General features: G+C 35.5%; 1 pseudogene across 1 annotated transcript in view; it reads left to right on the top strand.

Annotated features, from left to right (window-relative positions):
• Positions 1–18,072, top strand: part of LOC145591539 (lupeol synthase-like) — a 30,848-nt pseudogene that overhangs the window by 10,147 nt on the left and 2,629 nt on the right. The window contains exons 5-14 of the transcript XR_014102317.1: positions 5,547–5,631; positions 6,143–6,309; positions 6,424–6,612; positions 6,717–6,830; positions 6,924–7,043; positions 16,100–16,220; positions 16,906–17,004; positions 17,352–17,408; positions 17,605–17,651; positions 17,860–18,003. The product of XR_014102317.1 is annotated as a lupeol synthase-like (transcript). The remainder of the gene's footprint in view (positions 1–5,546; positions 5,632–6,142; positions 6,310–6,423; positions 6,613–6,716; positions 6,831–6,923; positions 7,044–16,099; positions 16,221–16,905; positions 17,005–17,351; positions 17,409–17,604; positions 17,652–17,859; positions 18,004–18,072) is intronic.

Genomic DNA, 18,072 nt, shown 5'->3' with positions numbered 1-18,072 from the left:
TCGCACATATGAAAATTGAAAAGGTACTGGTTAATCATATACTTCCTCTGTTTTTTCATACTTGCAACACACCTTTTATCACGCTTTTTGAGGAGGTGATTAAACTAGGTAAACGAATAAATTAAGCTATGAAATTTAAACCGTAGCAACTTATCCCTTTCTTCTTATAGGTGGTAAAATTTTGTAAATTAATTTATCCGTTTACCTAGTCTAATATCTTCCTTAAAATGCGTGCCGAAGGAGTGTGTTGCAACTAAATAAAAACGGAGGAAGAATAAAATAAGTGGGATTAAACCCTTCTAAAGACACTTTGGGGGTGAGGATTCTCTTATCTCCCCTCCCCCCCTCAAAGTGCCTAGCCCGCTAATCCGAGTCAGGAGAACATGTAAGAGGTTCCGATCCTGGTAGAATTCTTCTCCTTACCCAAAAAAAAAAGTAACGAGTTTTTCATCATATGCTCCTGAGTTTTTTTTTTTTTTTTTTTTTGTTTATTCACCATATACCCCTAAACCTTTTTAAATTCATTATATACCCCCGAGTTTTCACAAAAATACACCATATAGTCATATACCTTTGACGACTAATGATTGTTAATTTTGTCAATCCTTAGGGTTAATTATGAATCGAAACCACCCTAAATACATTCCCCTACCCCCGAAACCACCCACATTCCTTTTTCCCACCTTCCAAACCACCCTAAATTTCCTTTTCTCATCCTCAAAATCAATTATACGAACATAATTATGGAGATTTGAAGTGGTTTCGGGGGCTGGAGAAAAGAGAGGAGTGGTTTTGGGATGAGGAAAAGAGATCTAAGGTGGATTCAATATATAATTAACCAAATTCCACTCATCTTATTTTCATTTTCATTAGGGTATATGGTGAATTTTTGTAACAATTTAGGAGTATATGGTGAATTTGAAAATTTTCATGGGTATATGGTGAATAAATAAAAAAAAAACTCATGGGTATATGGCCGAAAAAAATATCATATATAAAATTCTATGGCACAAAATTTTTAGAATTAGAATGAGAAATTTTGAAGAAAATTATGTAATGTAATGTTAAGTTGAATTGATGTTAAAGTGGGTAATGCCTCAATATAAATAAAATAAAAAATAAAAAAATTGAATGATAAAATCGTTACAAGCTACGGAGTAATTGTTAAAAAAAACAAAAAGGAAAAAAAAAAGAGAGAAATAATGAATGATAATCGTGTAGAGCAGTAGAGGTGTGCAAAAAAGGACCGAGACTGAAAACTGGATCGGGACCAGATCGGAATTGGACCGAACCGTTGGATTCCGAGTTGGTCTTCGGTACTCACAAATTGGTGATTCCGGGTTTCTGGTCCGGGTAAAACCGAAATATTCCGATCTGGACCGAAATGGACTGGAAAATGTATTTTTTTGGGTTAAAATTTAAAATTTGATGTTTAAATTTCTTAAAAATTTATATACAAAACTTGTAATTTATAAACTCTAGGTGCAAAAATGGGAAAGCACACAAACAAAAACAAGATGTTAAAAAATGATGTATATATGAAAATATTAAAAAAAAAAAGAAAAAAACACAAATTTAGCTTCTTCTCCAAGTCAAACCACACATCACCAACAACCATATCTCTATTCTACCCATTTTCTATCTCCTCTTTTCTTAGCTTCTTCTCCAAGCCATACCACACATCACCAACAACCATATCTCTACTCCACCTATTTTCTTTCTCCTCTTTGCCAAATTGCTGCAATGAAAGCCCGAAATTGTAGAAATTGGGTGCCAAATTTTTGTGAAAAATTGCGATTAATTAATCTTAAGATCATCAACAACATTTGAAGTAGTGAAATCGATGAGAATCGGAGAAATGTGAGCTCGTTTTCTTTGTGCAATCTTCGATCGAACATTCTTCGTCAAAAATTCAGCAACAGAAACAATAATAGTAATATGAGTAGATTGTAGAGTATTTGTTGGGTGCGATTGGTTTGGTCAGGGGTTACTTGTAGGGTGTTACTGGTTTGGTCAGGGGTTACTTGTAGGGTGTTACTGGTTTTGGTAAGGGGTTACTTGTAGGGTGTTACCGGTTTGGTATGGGGCCTACAAGCAACCCTTGAATAAGTAACTCATACAAGTAACCCCTGAATAAGTAATTCATACAAGTAACCCCTGATAACCCATACAAGTAACCTCTAAATAAGTAATCCATACAAGTAACCCCTGAATAAGGAATCTATACAAGTAACCCCTGAAAAAAAAATACAAGTAACCCCTAAAAAATACAAGTAATCCTGACAAAACCAGTATCCCCGTTATGCGTGTAAATAGTAACCCTGTTATGCGCACGTCTGGGTCCGTTATTTTTGCTGACTTGGCAGCAGACCACACGGTGTGGCCTACTGCACCAAAAAGGCTCTGAAAGAAAAGAAAATAATATAACCGGTCCATTCTGGTCCAAAACCGAACCGAATCGGATCGGAATAAACAGGTCTGGACCGGAACAGGACCGGTTGATTACGGTTCAGTCTCCGGTCCTCAAAAATAGGCGATTCCGGGTTCTAGTCCATTCAAGTCCTGGTCCGGTCTGGTTTTGGATAAGTGCTCAGCCCATTGATGATACTGTTTTAGTCTATAACAACCTCGGTTAAGCAAGCTAAGTTGCTAATTAGGGATGGCAGTGGATTTGGACCCGACCCGAATCCATGGATCCAGATTTGTTTTTCATGGATATGGGTCTTCAAATTTTGAACCCGACGAATCCGGATCAGATATAGGTTGAAAAAAATTAGGCAAAACGTACCGAACCCGTTTTGGACCCGTCGGATCTGGATCCGGGTCTTCATTTTCCAAACCCAACGAATCCCAGGTCGGATCTGGATCCAAGGTAGAAAAAACTGATCTGGATCCGAGTGCATCCGAACCCGATCTAGATCCGACACGTCATCCCTAGCTGCTATGATGTTGAGTGGGTATAAAAATTTAAATTTTTTGCTGTTGCCGGGATTTGAACTTAGAGCAATGTAATTCACTTACCATCTAAGCCACCTACTTTCATACAATAATAATTTAGTATTTGTTATAAAATATGTTAATAATGGATGGTCATTATAGCTTGTAAATATCACTTTTATGACTATCTTAAGTATGGTTGTAATAGCACCCTTGTAATCCTCCTTTGAGAACCCATCTTAGAGCGTTGTGGTGGAGCTATTGGAACATAAACCGCACATCCAAAAATTCTTAGATGGGAAATATTTGGTTCCTGACCATAAACCAATTGTAATGGGGAGAACTTATGATAACTTGTTGGCCTAATGCGAATTAGTGCTGCTGCATGTAATATTGCATGTCCCCAAGCAGAAATTGGGAGATTGGATTTCATAAGCAATGGTCTAGCAATTAACTGAAGACGTTTAATTAATGACTCAGCCAGACCATTTTGTGTATGAACATGTGCTACAGGATGTTCAACATTTATCCCAATGGACATGCAATAATCATTGAAAGCTTGAGATGTAAATTCACCAGCATTATCAAGCCGAATAGTCTTAATAGGAGTATCTGGAAAATGTGCCCGTAACTTAATCAATTGGGCAAGTAATCTCGCAAACGCCAGGTTACGAGTTGATAACAAGGACACATGTGACCATCTAGTTGATGCATCAATTAAAACCATAAAATATCTAAATGGTCCACATGAGGGATGTATGGGCCCACAAATATCTCCTTGTATACGTTCCAGAAAACTAATTGATTCAAAATTAATTTTAGCTGGTGATGGACGAATTATTAACTTGCCTACTGAACAAGCAGCACATGAAAAATTATTATGAAGAATCTGTTGGCTCTTCAAAGAATGTCCACATGAATTCGTAATTATTTTTCGCATCATTATTGAACCGGGATGGCCTAGCCGGTCATGCCAAACAACAAAATTATCAGTAAACTTCTGGTTTACTATAGCATGAGTTTCAATAGTATTGATTTTTGTGTAGTACAAACCACTAGAGAATGTAGGGAGTTTCTCCAAAACATGTTTTGTGCCTTGAGTTATTTTTGTGATTTGAAGGAATTCGCTATTTTCTTCATTGATTGTCTCAAAATGATAGCCATTGTTGCGAATATCCTTAAAACTTAATAAATTTCTTTGAGACAATGGGGAGTATAAAGCATCAATTATTTTAATTTCAGTTCCCCAAGGCAATTTTATAGTGGCTCTTTTTCCCTTATCCATGGTTTTTTCCCACAGGGTTTTCCCTGGAAAGGTTTTTAATGAGGCAGCATATATGTGCATTATTCTATTTTAAGATAATGACCATCCAAGGGGGAGTGTTATAAAATATGTTAATAATGGATGGTCATTATAGCTTGTAAATATCACTTTTATGACTATCTTAAGTATGGTTGTAATAGCACCCTTGTAATCCTCCTTTGTCATTAGGTCACATTAACCCTCTCATGAATGGACTCTTCATTGTCCATATAGGTTACAATGTTCTATCATGTATATATATAGGTGACTAATGAAATGGATGAATATAGATATAACACTGTTACCTCTCTACATCTCTCTCTCTTATTCTCCCTTTCCCCTTATTTTATAATAGTATTTGTATTAATAAATATGCTTCTCTCTTAATTTTGGATCCCCTTTCTCAGTTGGGCCCTGGCAATCGCCCCACAAAACAACCCCAGGGCCGGCCCTGATTTAAGCCATACACTTGTGTACACTGTGATTCTGTGAGCACTATGCTGTCGCCACAAGCCCACAAACTAACATATTTTTCTTTTACTACACACACTTTCATGTTATATTTCTTTAACAACGGACGTAAAATTTTTGACAAATTAGGGTGAAAAAGAATAGAATGGCTTCGCTTGATTATTATTTATCAATAAATAGAGTATTTATACAAAATCTAAGAGCATAAGATAGGAAACAATCTTCCTAAAAGATATTTACCATAACCATATATCCTAACATATATTCACTAAATATTATGTTAAACATAAATAATCCTAATTATATTATTCTCCTAATAAGATCAATACAAAAAATATATTACACGTATATTGAGAGGTTGTCATATACACTCGGGTGTACCGTACACCCATGAGTATTTGTGTTTTATTTTGATGATTGTTTTTCATTTTACCATCAAATGAATAGCAAAAATTAACCTTAGGTAAGTTGGGTGTACGGTACATCCGGGTGTATATAACAAATTCTATATGTATTTTCCAATATTGATGATATCATATCTCTAACAATTTTACTTAATTGTATAGTAAAGTACAATTAATTTAACAATTGTATTCATTAAAAAAAAAAAAAAAAAAGAATTACAGTATCCTAATATACAATGTATTTGTGCTCATTTTATAACAAAATTACTTAATGTAAAACATACATACAAAAATATTTTATTTGAGTTTGCATGGAGAAAACATAATTGCGAAAGTGAAAAGTAACTTCTGTTGCATAATTTAAGTCGTCGAGTAATGCAAACACTTGTAACAAGCTAGCCCTTCCTTTTGCTTTGAATCAAATACTATAGGTGATTGGAGTGTACGAATGGGACGGCTGCAACCCTACTCCTCCAGAACTTTGGCTCCTCCCTTATTTTTTACCAATACACCCAGGTTCTTATACTACTCTTTGCATTGGCTACTCTAGAACGGAATGTTATGCACAAATAATATTTGAGTATTTGTAATACACACTATTACCTTATAATCAAAGAATTTATCACATAGGATATTGTTGAATTTGTATTGGTGTAATTTTTCCAATATATCAACTTTTTACCATATTCGCTCATAATTAATTCAATATACTTAATGATCAAAGAATTGCATTTGAAGTTTGGAATGAATGTAGTATTGTATTTTTGTAAAGATAGTTCTATACACTTTATACTTACTATGACTGTATGACACCATCTACTGATAAAAATATTAAAAAGTTAATGCAGAATAATATTAAAAAGTTAACTTTAATTACAGAAGTCATAGCCTATTTTTTATACAGACAGAGTAATGTAATACTCTGAAATATATTTGCTTAGTTATTCTTCCTTATTGCAAATTCTCTTCTATATTTTAATTTTTTCCAAAATCTAACATTGATTTTTGTTGTACAATTAAATTGAAGGGAAAACTTTGTGCTATTGCCGATTAGTGTATATGCCAGTATCATACTTGTATGGTAGGAGATTTGTTGGTCCAATCACTCAACTCATTCAGTCACTTAGAACGGAAATTTACTCCCAGCCCTACCATGAAATTAACTGGAACAAAGCTAGAAACTCATGTGCTAAGGTAAATTCTGGAATTTCTTACGACGTAATTATAAGAGGTGTGACAATGTAACAACTAATTTTGGACACAATCAAGCATAATTGTGTAGTTTACACAACTAACAACATTTTGTAGGAGGATCTTTTTACACCCCATCATGTGTTGCAAGACATGATTTGGGGAATTCTTCATCACATTAGTGAGCCAATCCTCAACCGTTGGCCCTTCTCAAAGCTGAGAGCAAAGGCGCTCAAAACGGCAATACAAAATGTACACTATGAGAGCGTTAACAGCAGATACTGGTGCAGTGGTTGCATTGAGAAGGTATACAATGTTGCCATTCGCAATGATAACAAAGAAGCCTTAGTCCTCGTTTTTTTTTTCTTTAGTTTCTTTGTTGTACGCCGTATTAAGCAATTGTGGCACAGGTACTTTGTTTGATGGCTTGTTGGGTGGAAGATCCAAATTCAACAGCATACAAGAAACATCTAGCCAGAATTCCTGATTATTTATGGGTTTCAGAGGATGGGATGAAGTTAAAGGTAACTTTTTTTGTAGCTACACAAAAAAATATTGGTGTGCAATGATTTTTCGTATGCAATTTACTCATGATCCTCGTTTTAATTTGGAAGCAGGCCGTTGGTAGCCAAACCTGGGATGCAGCATTTGCATTTCAAGCAATATATGCCAGTGGTCTTACCGTTGAATATGCAACACCACTTAAGAAAGCACACGATTTTATCAAAGCCTCACAGGTTTCTCTTTTCTTTTTTTGATAAACTAGTTGGGTCACCTCATTCAAATAATATTAAGCAAAAATAATTTATATTTAGTAAAATATATTTAAGTTTAGTAAACAAAAGCTAATTTTAGTAAAAAAAAATATATATATAATAATTTAGTTTAAATAAGTTTTAATCATTCACAATCATTAACAGTAAATAAGAAAAAAAAAATAGAGGATTAGTTAAAAAAAAAAAAAAAAAAGTTTTAATCAGTACAATTTTAGTTCACCAACACTATAATTTTAAGCTTAGTGGAAATAAAGCTAAGACTTGAGAGAATAGGGCCTAAGTACCAATTATAAAAAATATAATCACATAATATTATAATAATGTACTTTTTTTTTTTTTTTATCTTTTCCTTATAAAGTTGTCCTCTGTTTTCCCAAATTTTTATGTCATTACATACATTACTCTGTTACTTTCTAAGCTTATTGAATAAAAGCCTTACATTTTAAGAATATTACATCCTTTTTCACTACCCTTAATTCATATCCTTTTTTTTTTCCTTTTTTTTTCCTTTTTTTTTTTTTTCTTTCTTGACATAAGCTTAAACAGATTACATATAACTATTAAAAGACGAAAGACTACTGCTGGCTATAGTAGCTAGGTCATGAGCTTTTGTACCATGTCCCGTTGAACCTTATGGACACAACACCAATCAAAACCTGTTTTCAAGGTTAAAAAAAGCGTGTAATATATGTATAAATTTCATTTTTCATTTTTTTATCAATTTTATTCTTGGTAAAACAAAGTCATACCGTCATTTACAATTCTTCTCCCTCTATATTTAACGAAATTATAATTATTAAGCTTTTTAAAATATGACCAATATATATTCAGTGCATAACCATGAGTAACAATAGTTAGAAAGGATTTGGAAAATTCCCTAAAATTGTAAATAATTGTAAAATTCCAATTAAATACTCTAATTCCCAATCATTACTCTCAAAATCTTCAAATTTCATAATTTATAAACTTTTGTTTCAAATTTTTTCCCTTGGCCTCGATCTTTAACATAAATAAGGGCTTGTTCACATTTACTGAACTGAACTGATTGGAGCTGAATTGAACTGAACTGAATAAAGCTGAAATGAACTGAACTGAACTAAGTGGAGCTGAACTGAACTAAACTGAAAATAAGCTGGAGTGAACAGGCCCTAAGTTAGATACCTTCCCACATAATTTCTTCTACGATAATGTGATTTATGTGTAATATAATATTATTTTTTCTAAGCGTAGATATTTTTCATGCATAAGCACATGTATACTCTATTGATATTGAGATTTAAAGTTGATCACCTTAAACCAAAGATTATAATAAAAATCTAAAATCAATGCAAAATCAATAAAGTTTATTGTTTTGGGGTTTTTTGTACGTACCCCAATGGAGGGCGTGTACGTCCCGCGGGAGACAGATCCGCAATGCAACACTCGAACGACTTGGTCACCTGCAAAACAACGGACTCCGGGGGGGGCACAGGTCCGCCTCCGACGATCAAGTTAGTGACCGAAAGAATGTATTTTAGAGAGAGAAATTAGATAGAAGGGAGAGTAATTGTGGGGGGCATTGCCCTTGGAGGATGAATTAACCACCCTTGAACTGATGTAAATGATCAGTATTTATAGAGCATTGGGACATGTGCCTTTTAGGTTATTTAACCTAAGTAGATTGGCTTCCCACTGTTTTACGGTTTCTAGGGTTGTGGGCTTAGAGCCCATTTTCACTCTTCTATCATTGAGTGACACGTGTCATGCTCTAATTGGCTCATTGAGCGCTGAGCTTGCGGACACGTGTCACAGTGGCATTGGTCCACATATAGAGGGTATTTTTACCCTAAAAATTAGCCCCTTGGAAGGGGTAATTTCTCTTTCAAGAGGAATTGCTCCTTTCGAAATTAAGGCTTTATTTGCCGTTTGCACAAAAGCTCTTTGGTTGGCATATGTCTAGTTCAATAAAAGAGAGATTTGATTAACTTGGAAAATTTAATACCTTAAATGGTATGACATTTTCTAAGTTAATCAATCATAATAATGATTGTTGCTTGAACTAGACAGATGACGACTTTCATTTCTTTTAGCCCTACTATGGTGGTCATATGACCTTTGGGTGACTTAGAATATTTTTGAGACGTTTGATATCCCATAAGGTAGGAGGCGAATGGCCGCCTGTCAAGACAAGAGGCAAACGACCGCCTGGGGCAAGAGGAAAATGGTCGCTTGATAGGACAGGAGGCAAATGGAGGACAGGAGGCAAATGGCCGCCTGATATTTCATAGGGCAGGAGGCTAATGGCTGCCTGGTAGGACAGGAGGCAAATGGCCGCTTGATAGGACAGGAGGCAAATGGCCGCTTGATAGGACAGGAGGCAAATGGTTGCCTGACATTTCATAGGCCATGAGGCAAATGGCCGCCTGGCAGGACAGGAAGCAAATGGCTGCCTAATAAACATGAGGCAAATAGCCGCCTGATAGGGCAGGAGGTAAATGGTCGTCTGATAGGACAGGAGGCAAATGGCCGCCTGGTAGGATAGGAGGCAAATGGCCGCCTGACATTTCATAAGGCATGAGGCAAATGGCCGCCTGATATGACAGGAGGCATATGGTCGCCTGATAGGACAGGAGGCAAATGGCTGCCTGGGGAGTTTGTAATTATACTTTCAATATCCTTTTACCCCATTGGGTGGACTCGTATAATTTCGAAAGGTAATCTAGGTTAGAATTTCGGCCTGTCACCGGCTGATGTCTTTTAGACATCCGGGTCCCAAAGACTTAGTCGTTCTTTAGATTACCCAAGTCAGGCGGCTATGAGTTGACCAATTAGGTCGTTCAATCTTTGCCGCCTGCATGTGTTTGTAGAGCAAACGATAGAATGCCCTCTGCGACGATAACACCCGGAGGGGCGTCGCCGGACGCCATATTTCACATCGGAGCAGGCGAATTTATAAAAATATATTACCATCCGGCCATTGGCCTCATGTCTTTTTCAAGACGGTTGTATAGCCACTAAGTTTTTTACTTAGTTTATTATCCTGCCATTGGCCTCATATCACTTAGACATTAGTTTAACTACTAAGTTCTTAACTTAGTTTATTATCCGGCCATTGACCTCACGTCACTTGGACGTTGGTTTAGCTAGTAAGTTTTTAACTTAGTTTATTCAATTAATGAATCAATATTCAATAATAACAATAATAATAATAATAATAATAAATTATAATTATATTTTATAGAATCAAAATTATCAATCATGTGATTTTTATGCCAAGCTCAAACGGTGCCATTTAATTATGGCATCAGGTACTATACATACCTTTGCATTTTGGCTGCTTTTTCGTTAAGGCTATCTAGCCATACACTCGGTATTTTTCCCATGGCATTTCATGCCGCTTGTATTGAACAATTATTGATGAGCTTGGCAATTCTTAGCCGTTTAGAAAGATGGAGTCCCGAGCATTAGAATGTCACTCGGCACTCACTCTGTCTCAATTTCTGCTTTCAACTTGTCCTTGCTTGGCAATGAGCAGTCTGACATTTAAAGTCGTTTGGCTGAATATGCACTAACAAGCTCGAAATGTCTGAAACTAATAGACGGCCATGGGATGCCGAATAACCGAGCTCAAGAAATGAATTTGCTCTCAGATTATACACACGGCTTTTCATGCCGTTTATACCAAAGCTCAGCCCCTGCATTTAGAGTACGCTTGGTATGGCACAACTTTTCTCACGGGTAACCGGACCGCTTTGTAATAAGCTTAATCCGAGCAACATAGTATGTTGCTTGTTACATGCGTCTTTAATTTGAGCTTGCAACCAACTTGCTTCTTTAACTGCCTCACGAGTATGTGCAAGCACATCCGGATTTTGAGGAGTTTTAAGCACTTAATAATTGGAGCCGGGGGTATTACAAACTCTTTGCTGTGGTGTCACACAGCTTTTAATCACCACTAGAGAACAAAGCAGCCCCTACTAACGGCTATGGGTGCTTAGCAGCCCCTGACATTAGAGCCGCTTGAGCGCAGCCGGCTTCAATGCCGTCTGACCCTTATTTAGCTTGATTGCCGCTTGACTAAACTTGCATATATATAGTCACAGCCATATATATATACTCAGAGTACACCATTGAGTGCTTCCCTTGTATATATATACTCGAGTAATATGTAGTGTCAGCCGCTTGAACAAAACAGCCCCTACAGCCGGCTTCATGGCCGTCTGACCTTGTTTAGCTTGGTTGCCGCTTGCCCAAGCTTACAATCGAGCTTTCTTGCTAGCTTACTTCACAGCCGGCTCTCTCTCTCTTTTTTTTTTTTTTTTTGTATGTATAAATCAATCATAATAATGATGAATATAGCAGCCGGCTTTAAGGTTGAACAGAGCAGCCGGATGTGTCGATGAACAAAGCAGCCCGCCATCAAGCTCAATGAGCCAAGGACACATCCGGACTTAATGAAGAACAAAGCAGCCCCTACGGCTGGGCTTGAGAATGAACCAACCAGCCCACAGCCGGGCTTAATAGAGGCACAAAGCAGCCCCACAACCGGGCTTAATAGAGGCACAAAGCTGCCCCACAACCGGGCTTAATAGAGGCACAAAGCTGCCCCACAACCGGGCTTTGGGTGCTTAGCAGCTCGACATTAATGCCGTTTAAGCACAGTCGGCTTCAATGCCGTCTGTCTGTTATCACTCCCCTCGAAGCAGCTGACCGTCTCAAGAAAACTTCAAGCAAGTTTTTTTTTTTTTTTTTTTTTGAGTGAATTGTATATACAATCGGTATTGAGGACCGACTCACTACCTTTGCTCACCCTCAAATTTTTGAGTGAAAATATGACCATAGACAGCCCCTGATGCCGCTTGACACCATATGCTCGAATAATGCTACTCACATGTATAATATATACTTAAGTGCCAAGCTCCAAGTGAATTGATGAGCAAAGCAGCCGTTTGCAGCCCCTTTGAGGATGAACCAAGCAGCCCCTAGAGCTGGCTTTGATTAATGAACAAAGTAACCATGGCAGCCGGTTTTGAGGTTGAACAGAGCAGCCCCTACAACCGGTTTTGGTTAACGAACAGAGCAGCCCTGCAACTGGACATAATTGGTGAACATAGCAGCCCTGCAGCCGGGCTTATTTTGTGAGCAAAGCAGTCCTTCAGCCGGACATAATTGGTGAACAGAATAGCCCTTACGGCTGGGCTTGATTGAAGCGCAAATCGGCCCTTACGGCTGGGCTTGGTTGAAGCGCAAAGCAGCCCCTACGGCTGGTAGGTGCGGCTCCTCTCCCAAGGTGAGCTAGCTCGCTAAAGACATGGTCATCCGGGCACCGTTGCCGGTTGACATCATTGATGATGGTGACCGGCTGCCACCATTGATTGCGGTATCCGGCTGATTCATTTGATGATGGTAACCGGCTGACTTGCTTGCAAAAAATTTAGCCATGCCGCTTGTGATTGCGGAGTTGGGTTAGGCTGCTTGATCGTATATAATGCTGCTTGTCTCTTATGCTTACAAGAGACTCTTGTTGTTGGTGCCAACCAGCTTCCGCACATGAACCTATTCGGCTCGGCATTAGAGCCGCTTGTGTACTGCTGGGCATGGATACCGTCTGACCATTGTACGGTTGTACCCCCAAGGAATCTCTTGAATGATTGCCGATTGGGATAGTGATGTTCCACTTACATGAAAGAGCGACTTTTGATCACATAAATGCTCATATACATACTGCTTTCCATATTTCTATATATATGCTCATATAGCCGTCTATCTCCACTCATACATGTGAGCTTCTTCAATGCTATATGGTATTAAATACCGCCTGAGTCGACTATAGAGCTGCTTGTGTTTGTTGCACTTACCCACGCATGCCACACTCACTATCTTCATGATCATCCGGCCATCAAGTGCCGGCTGACCCCATTGATAACAATAACACTCATAGGCGGCTTCGAAATGTCGAGTAACACGTGGTCGTGGATTCAATCCTCACAGACGGCGTCAAATGTTTTAGGGTATTTTGTTCGTACCCGAATGGAAGGCGTGTACGTCCCGCGAGAGACAGATCCGCAATGCAACACTCGAACGGCTTGGTCACCTGCAAAACAACGGACCTCCGTCCGACCGAAAGAAGGTATTTTAGAGAGAGAATGGAGAGTAATTGTGGGGGGCATTGCCCTTGGAGGATGAATTAACCGCCCTTGAACTGATGTAAATGATCAGTATTTATAGAGCATTGGGACATGTGCCTTTTAGGTTATTTAACGTAAGTAGATTGGCTTCCCACCGTTTTACGGTTTCTAGGGTTGTGGGCTTAGAACCCATTTTCACCCTTCTATCATTGAGTGACACGTGTCATGCTCTAATTGGCTCATTGAGCGTTGAGCTTGCGGACACGTGTCGCGGTGGCATTGGTCCACATATAGAGGGTATTTTTACCCTAAACACTTATGATATAAATAGTGTATATTTAAACTATAACGTCAAAACGTACATGTCAACTAATAAAAAAAAAAAAAAAAAAAGAGGAAGTAAGTTAGAATAATTTAAAACAATCCTTCAATTTGTGGAAAGTCACAAAGATTCTTAATATATATAGGAACATAAAAAAATAAAGGGAATAACCAAAATTACATTCACAATACCTAAATTCCAATCAGTTTTTGTTTTCATAAAGTTGTATCCACTTTTAAATTATTTGTACATTATTATTATTATTATTATTATTATTATTATTATTATTATTATTATTATTATCTACTACTTCTCCAGCATGAGTAATCTCATTCCTATTCAGAACATATATATACTAACATGAGTGATCTCATTTTCACCTTTCCTTGTTTTTGTTACCATAAGGCCAATATGGGCATATATATACTAACATGAGTGATCTCACTCTCACTCTCACTCTCACCTTTCCTTGTTTTTGTTTCTACAAGAACACACTCACATATAATTGCAGGCATAAATTTATTGATTTATAATATAATAGTAATAGTATAAGGATATATATATTTATCCTTGACACCCAAAATGATAATAATTTATAAAAGTGCTAAGTAAATTGTATAGTTGTTACCATACACTTGGTAAATAATTTAAGAGCACTTCGGAAAAGCTTCATTTGTGCCCCTTTATTTTCCCATAGGATTTTGTATAATCATCATCTTATAGTAGTCTAATACTCTAATCATGCTATTGTTACTATTGTTCATTTATCTAGCTATTTATGATTTAATTTTACGTATTTCAACTATTTAATTTTATTTATGAATATTCATTCATTAGTGGTTACTTTCCTAAGATACATGCATGTGTTATTATAAAGGTTATAGGATATCTCTAAACAATTTTGGATTTTATGTATCAATATTTAATGCTAAATGTATACTCCCTTCAATTCGTATTTAAATAAGTGAAACGTTTTGACTTGTTGCACTATTCATCTAATTTAATTTGACTAATGATTCTGATTTATACATAAGAATAAATTTAGTTTTGTATAAACTTGTTGGAATCGTATTAATGAATAGTTTATTAATATTCAATTGTTATAATTTTTACTTATTGATAATTAAAGATATTATAATTCAAAATTTTACATTGGCATGAGATACGTGCGCAAATATATATTAATATGAAGATACATGAGAAACGAACTCCCTCCGTTTTTTTATAATCTAGAGTTACTATTTTCGTCCATTTTTTTATAAGCTAGAGTTCCATTTTTGGAAATCTCTTACAATTTAATAATATATATTTACCCACTAATGTCCCCACTTTTTTTTTATTTTATCATTTTTCACTCCCCCAATGGTCCCTATTCCCTCTTACAACATTTTGCTTTTCAATAAAATAATAACCTTATCTACCCACTAACATCTTATTTTATTAAACCTCCTAAAACTTTGTGCAATACTATCTCTAGCATATACGGAGTAAAAAAAAAAAAAATAAAAAAAAAAAACGAAGGGAGTATAACTTATTTTATGAAGAGATTATATTAATACGAAGAGATTGTGCACAAGAGAACATTTCACTTATTTAAATACGAGAGATTATATTAATACGAAGGTACACGAGACAAATAATATATGGTAATTATGTAAATTATATATAGTTCCTCTGGTTTTTTAGTTGGCATGTTTTGACTTTAGTACTATTCACACACTTCCCTTTGATGACCTTGTTTTGTGATTTATACGTATGGAAAATATAGTCATGTGGGATATTGTTAGATTCGTCACGATATATATTTTCAATAGACCAACTTGTCATAATTTTTGATTGCTTATTGGTAATTAAAAATATTAATAATTAAATTTGTGCATTAACAAACATAACAAAAGAAACATGTCAATTAAAAAGAAACGAAAGTAATATACTCAGTATAATACAAATACAACCCACCGTCTTTTTTAATTCTTGCTTTGATTTTTTATGATAATAAAATTAAAATTATTACTCCGTATAAACAAATGTAATTGTATTATGTGTTTAACCGAACAAAAATGTTGTTCACAATTGATTATCTATTTTGACAAGACAATATTATCTCAAAACTCATTTTAGCTCAAAATAACCTTGATATACAAAATGGGTCATATGGCGGTCAGTCGGTCATCACTATTTACTACGTAAAGATTTATACCAATAAAGGCCCCATATATTACTATCAAAAAAAGAGGACATAGAAAGAATTTTGTCAAAAGATATTACTGTACATATGCCCTTTTATCACAAACCATAAATTCTCTTTTTAGTATAGTATAGTATAGATTACTGTATATAATATCACGGTATACTTTCAACTTCCTGAAATTTATGTAAAAAAAGCAAACATTTTAAACTTTTAACTTCCATTAAAATTATATATTAAAAAAAAAAAAAAAAAAAAAAAAAAATTAAAGAGGTCTAAGAATATCATACGGAGTACAAGTTTTAGAAATGTATTAAGAGTTTCTTGTCAAATTTCTCCTTAAATTCATACCTTATGAATTATTTGAACTAATAGTGCTTTGTATGCTCTATTGCAACAGGTAAAGGAGAATCCATCAGGAAATTTCAAAGAGATGTATAGACATATTTGTAAAGGTGCATGGACTTTCTCAACACTAGATCACGGTTATCAAGTCTGATTGTACTGCAGAAGGGCTCAAGGTAATTGAATACACATTTTCTATCATAAACAATACTCATCTATCTAGCCATTTCTTAGCTCTCGAGTTTCATCTTTAGGGCATGTTTGGAATGAGGGAAATGTATTACTAAGGTAATAAAAGTCAAACTAAGCAAAATAAAAGTGAATATAGGGAAGGAGGAGACAATGACGGTGTGATTGTAAGGAAAATTATGTAGTGATGTGTGGTATGAGGTGAAGAAAGAGGAATTAATACCCTCATTTTGGGGGTAATAGTTATATTAGGGGAAGGGTGGGTAACTATTACCCTCATTATGAAAATGATAATTCCTCCGTCTCTCTCTTTTTCTCATGGTACAACTATCTTATTTCAAATGTAAACACATTGTCTCCTACAAACACTTTTAATTACTTACGTTTTTTCAAGTTTGATTTTTATTAACCTTTAATATATTACCCCCAATCCAAAACACCTGAAATAGCAAAATAACAGCATAGCAAAATTAAACACCCCGCCCCCTCTTTTCCAGTCATTTTCATTTTACCGTCCTTGGCAGTTCCTTAAGAACTTAGAGAGGATCCGACTGCTCTTTCCCCAAGTACTCGATCATAGCCCATAGGGGATCCCAATTGTAGAAACGATTGTGGTTGATTTCTTAATGAGAAGAAGACTTTATGTCCTTTTTTTTGTTGCATCTTGTATAGACGGCACTTTTATTTGCAAAAATGTTCCCTGGACTTGAGGAAGAGAAAGTGGAAGCACAGCACCTATACGATGCCGTGAATGTCCTTCTTTCTCTACAGGTATGTGTAATACGAAGTTATAATTTCTTGTACCCCTACAATTATTGATTTAATTTAGAGAGCACATCACCATTATAAACTAGCTAAGTTATGTTCACTTTGACTTATATCAAATAAAGTAATTTCCTTTGTCAAAAAAAAAAAAAAAAAAAAAAAAAAAAAAAAAAAAAAAAAACAAACAAAGTAGTTTCAGCCAAGTTCAAACAGTCATAATTTTAACTATACAATTATACAGTAAAAGTTTCGATAATTTCAAATAACATTATATTAGCAATATATAAGTAATTTTCTCCATGTCTTGGATTATTTGAGTATATTCCATGCATTTTACCCTATCCTTTTGTTAGAGTGAGAATGGTGGTTTGTCAGCTTGGGAGGCTAAGCGAACATACAGTTGGATTGAGGTAATGGACTAATGACCAACTTTCTTCTTAAATACTACCTCCGTTTATATTATTTGTAACTTTAAGGAATTTGTGAGACATAATTATTTTAAAGTTGCAAATAAAATGAAACATAGGTGGTAATATTTTATCTACTTAAAGAATAATTTTTTACAGTATGTAATTAAATGTGTTTGTTAACTTCACATGGTCTCAGAAATTCAATCCTACAGAGCTCTTCGGTGGTGTTCTAATTGAAAGAGAGTAAGCTTTTATATGCTAAGATTGCCAACCCTTTTTTCATAAACCATTATCAGCTAATAACTCAAGCTAATAACTCAGTAATTAACAAGAGATGATCATAGACAGGCTGACCGGACCAAAACAATCGGTCATAATTGAGTTAAAAAAGAAATACAAAAATTTCTAATTTCATTAATATAATCTTGATTTTTTAATGCTGTTATAATAGGTATGTCGAGTGCACTTCCGCAGTAGTCCAAGCTTTAACACTCTTCAAGGAGCAATACCCAAATCACAGGACCAAAGAAATAGAATACTCCATCTCTAGAGGAATACAATACATTGAAAGGACTCAAAACCCTGATGGTTCTTGGTAAATATGATGTACTTCGTATAATTTTTAATTTGTTTACCTAGATGCACAACACAACTTTGATTTTCT

The sequence above is a fragment of the Chenopodium album genome, chromosome 18, assembly GCF_948465745.1.
Source record: "Chenopodium album chromosome 18, dcCheAlbu1.1, whole genome shotgun sequence".
Lineage (NCBI taxonomy): Eukaryota > Viridiplantae > Streptophyta > Magnoliopsida > Caryophyllales > Amaranthaceae > Chenopodium > Chenopodium album.
Note: the sequence above shows the minus strand (reverse complement) of the source record. Positions and strands in the feature narration are given on the sequence as shown.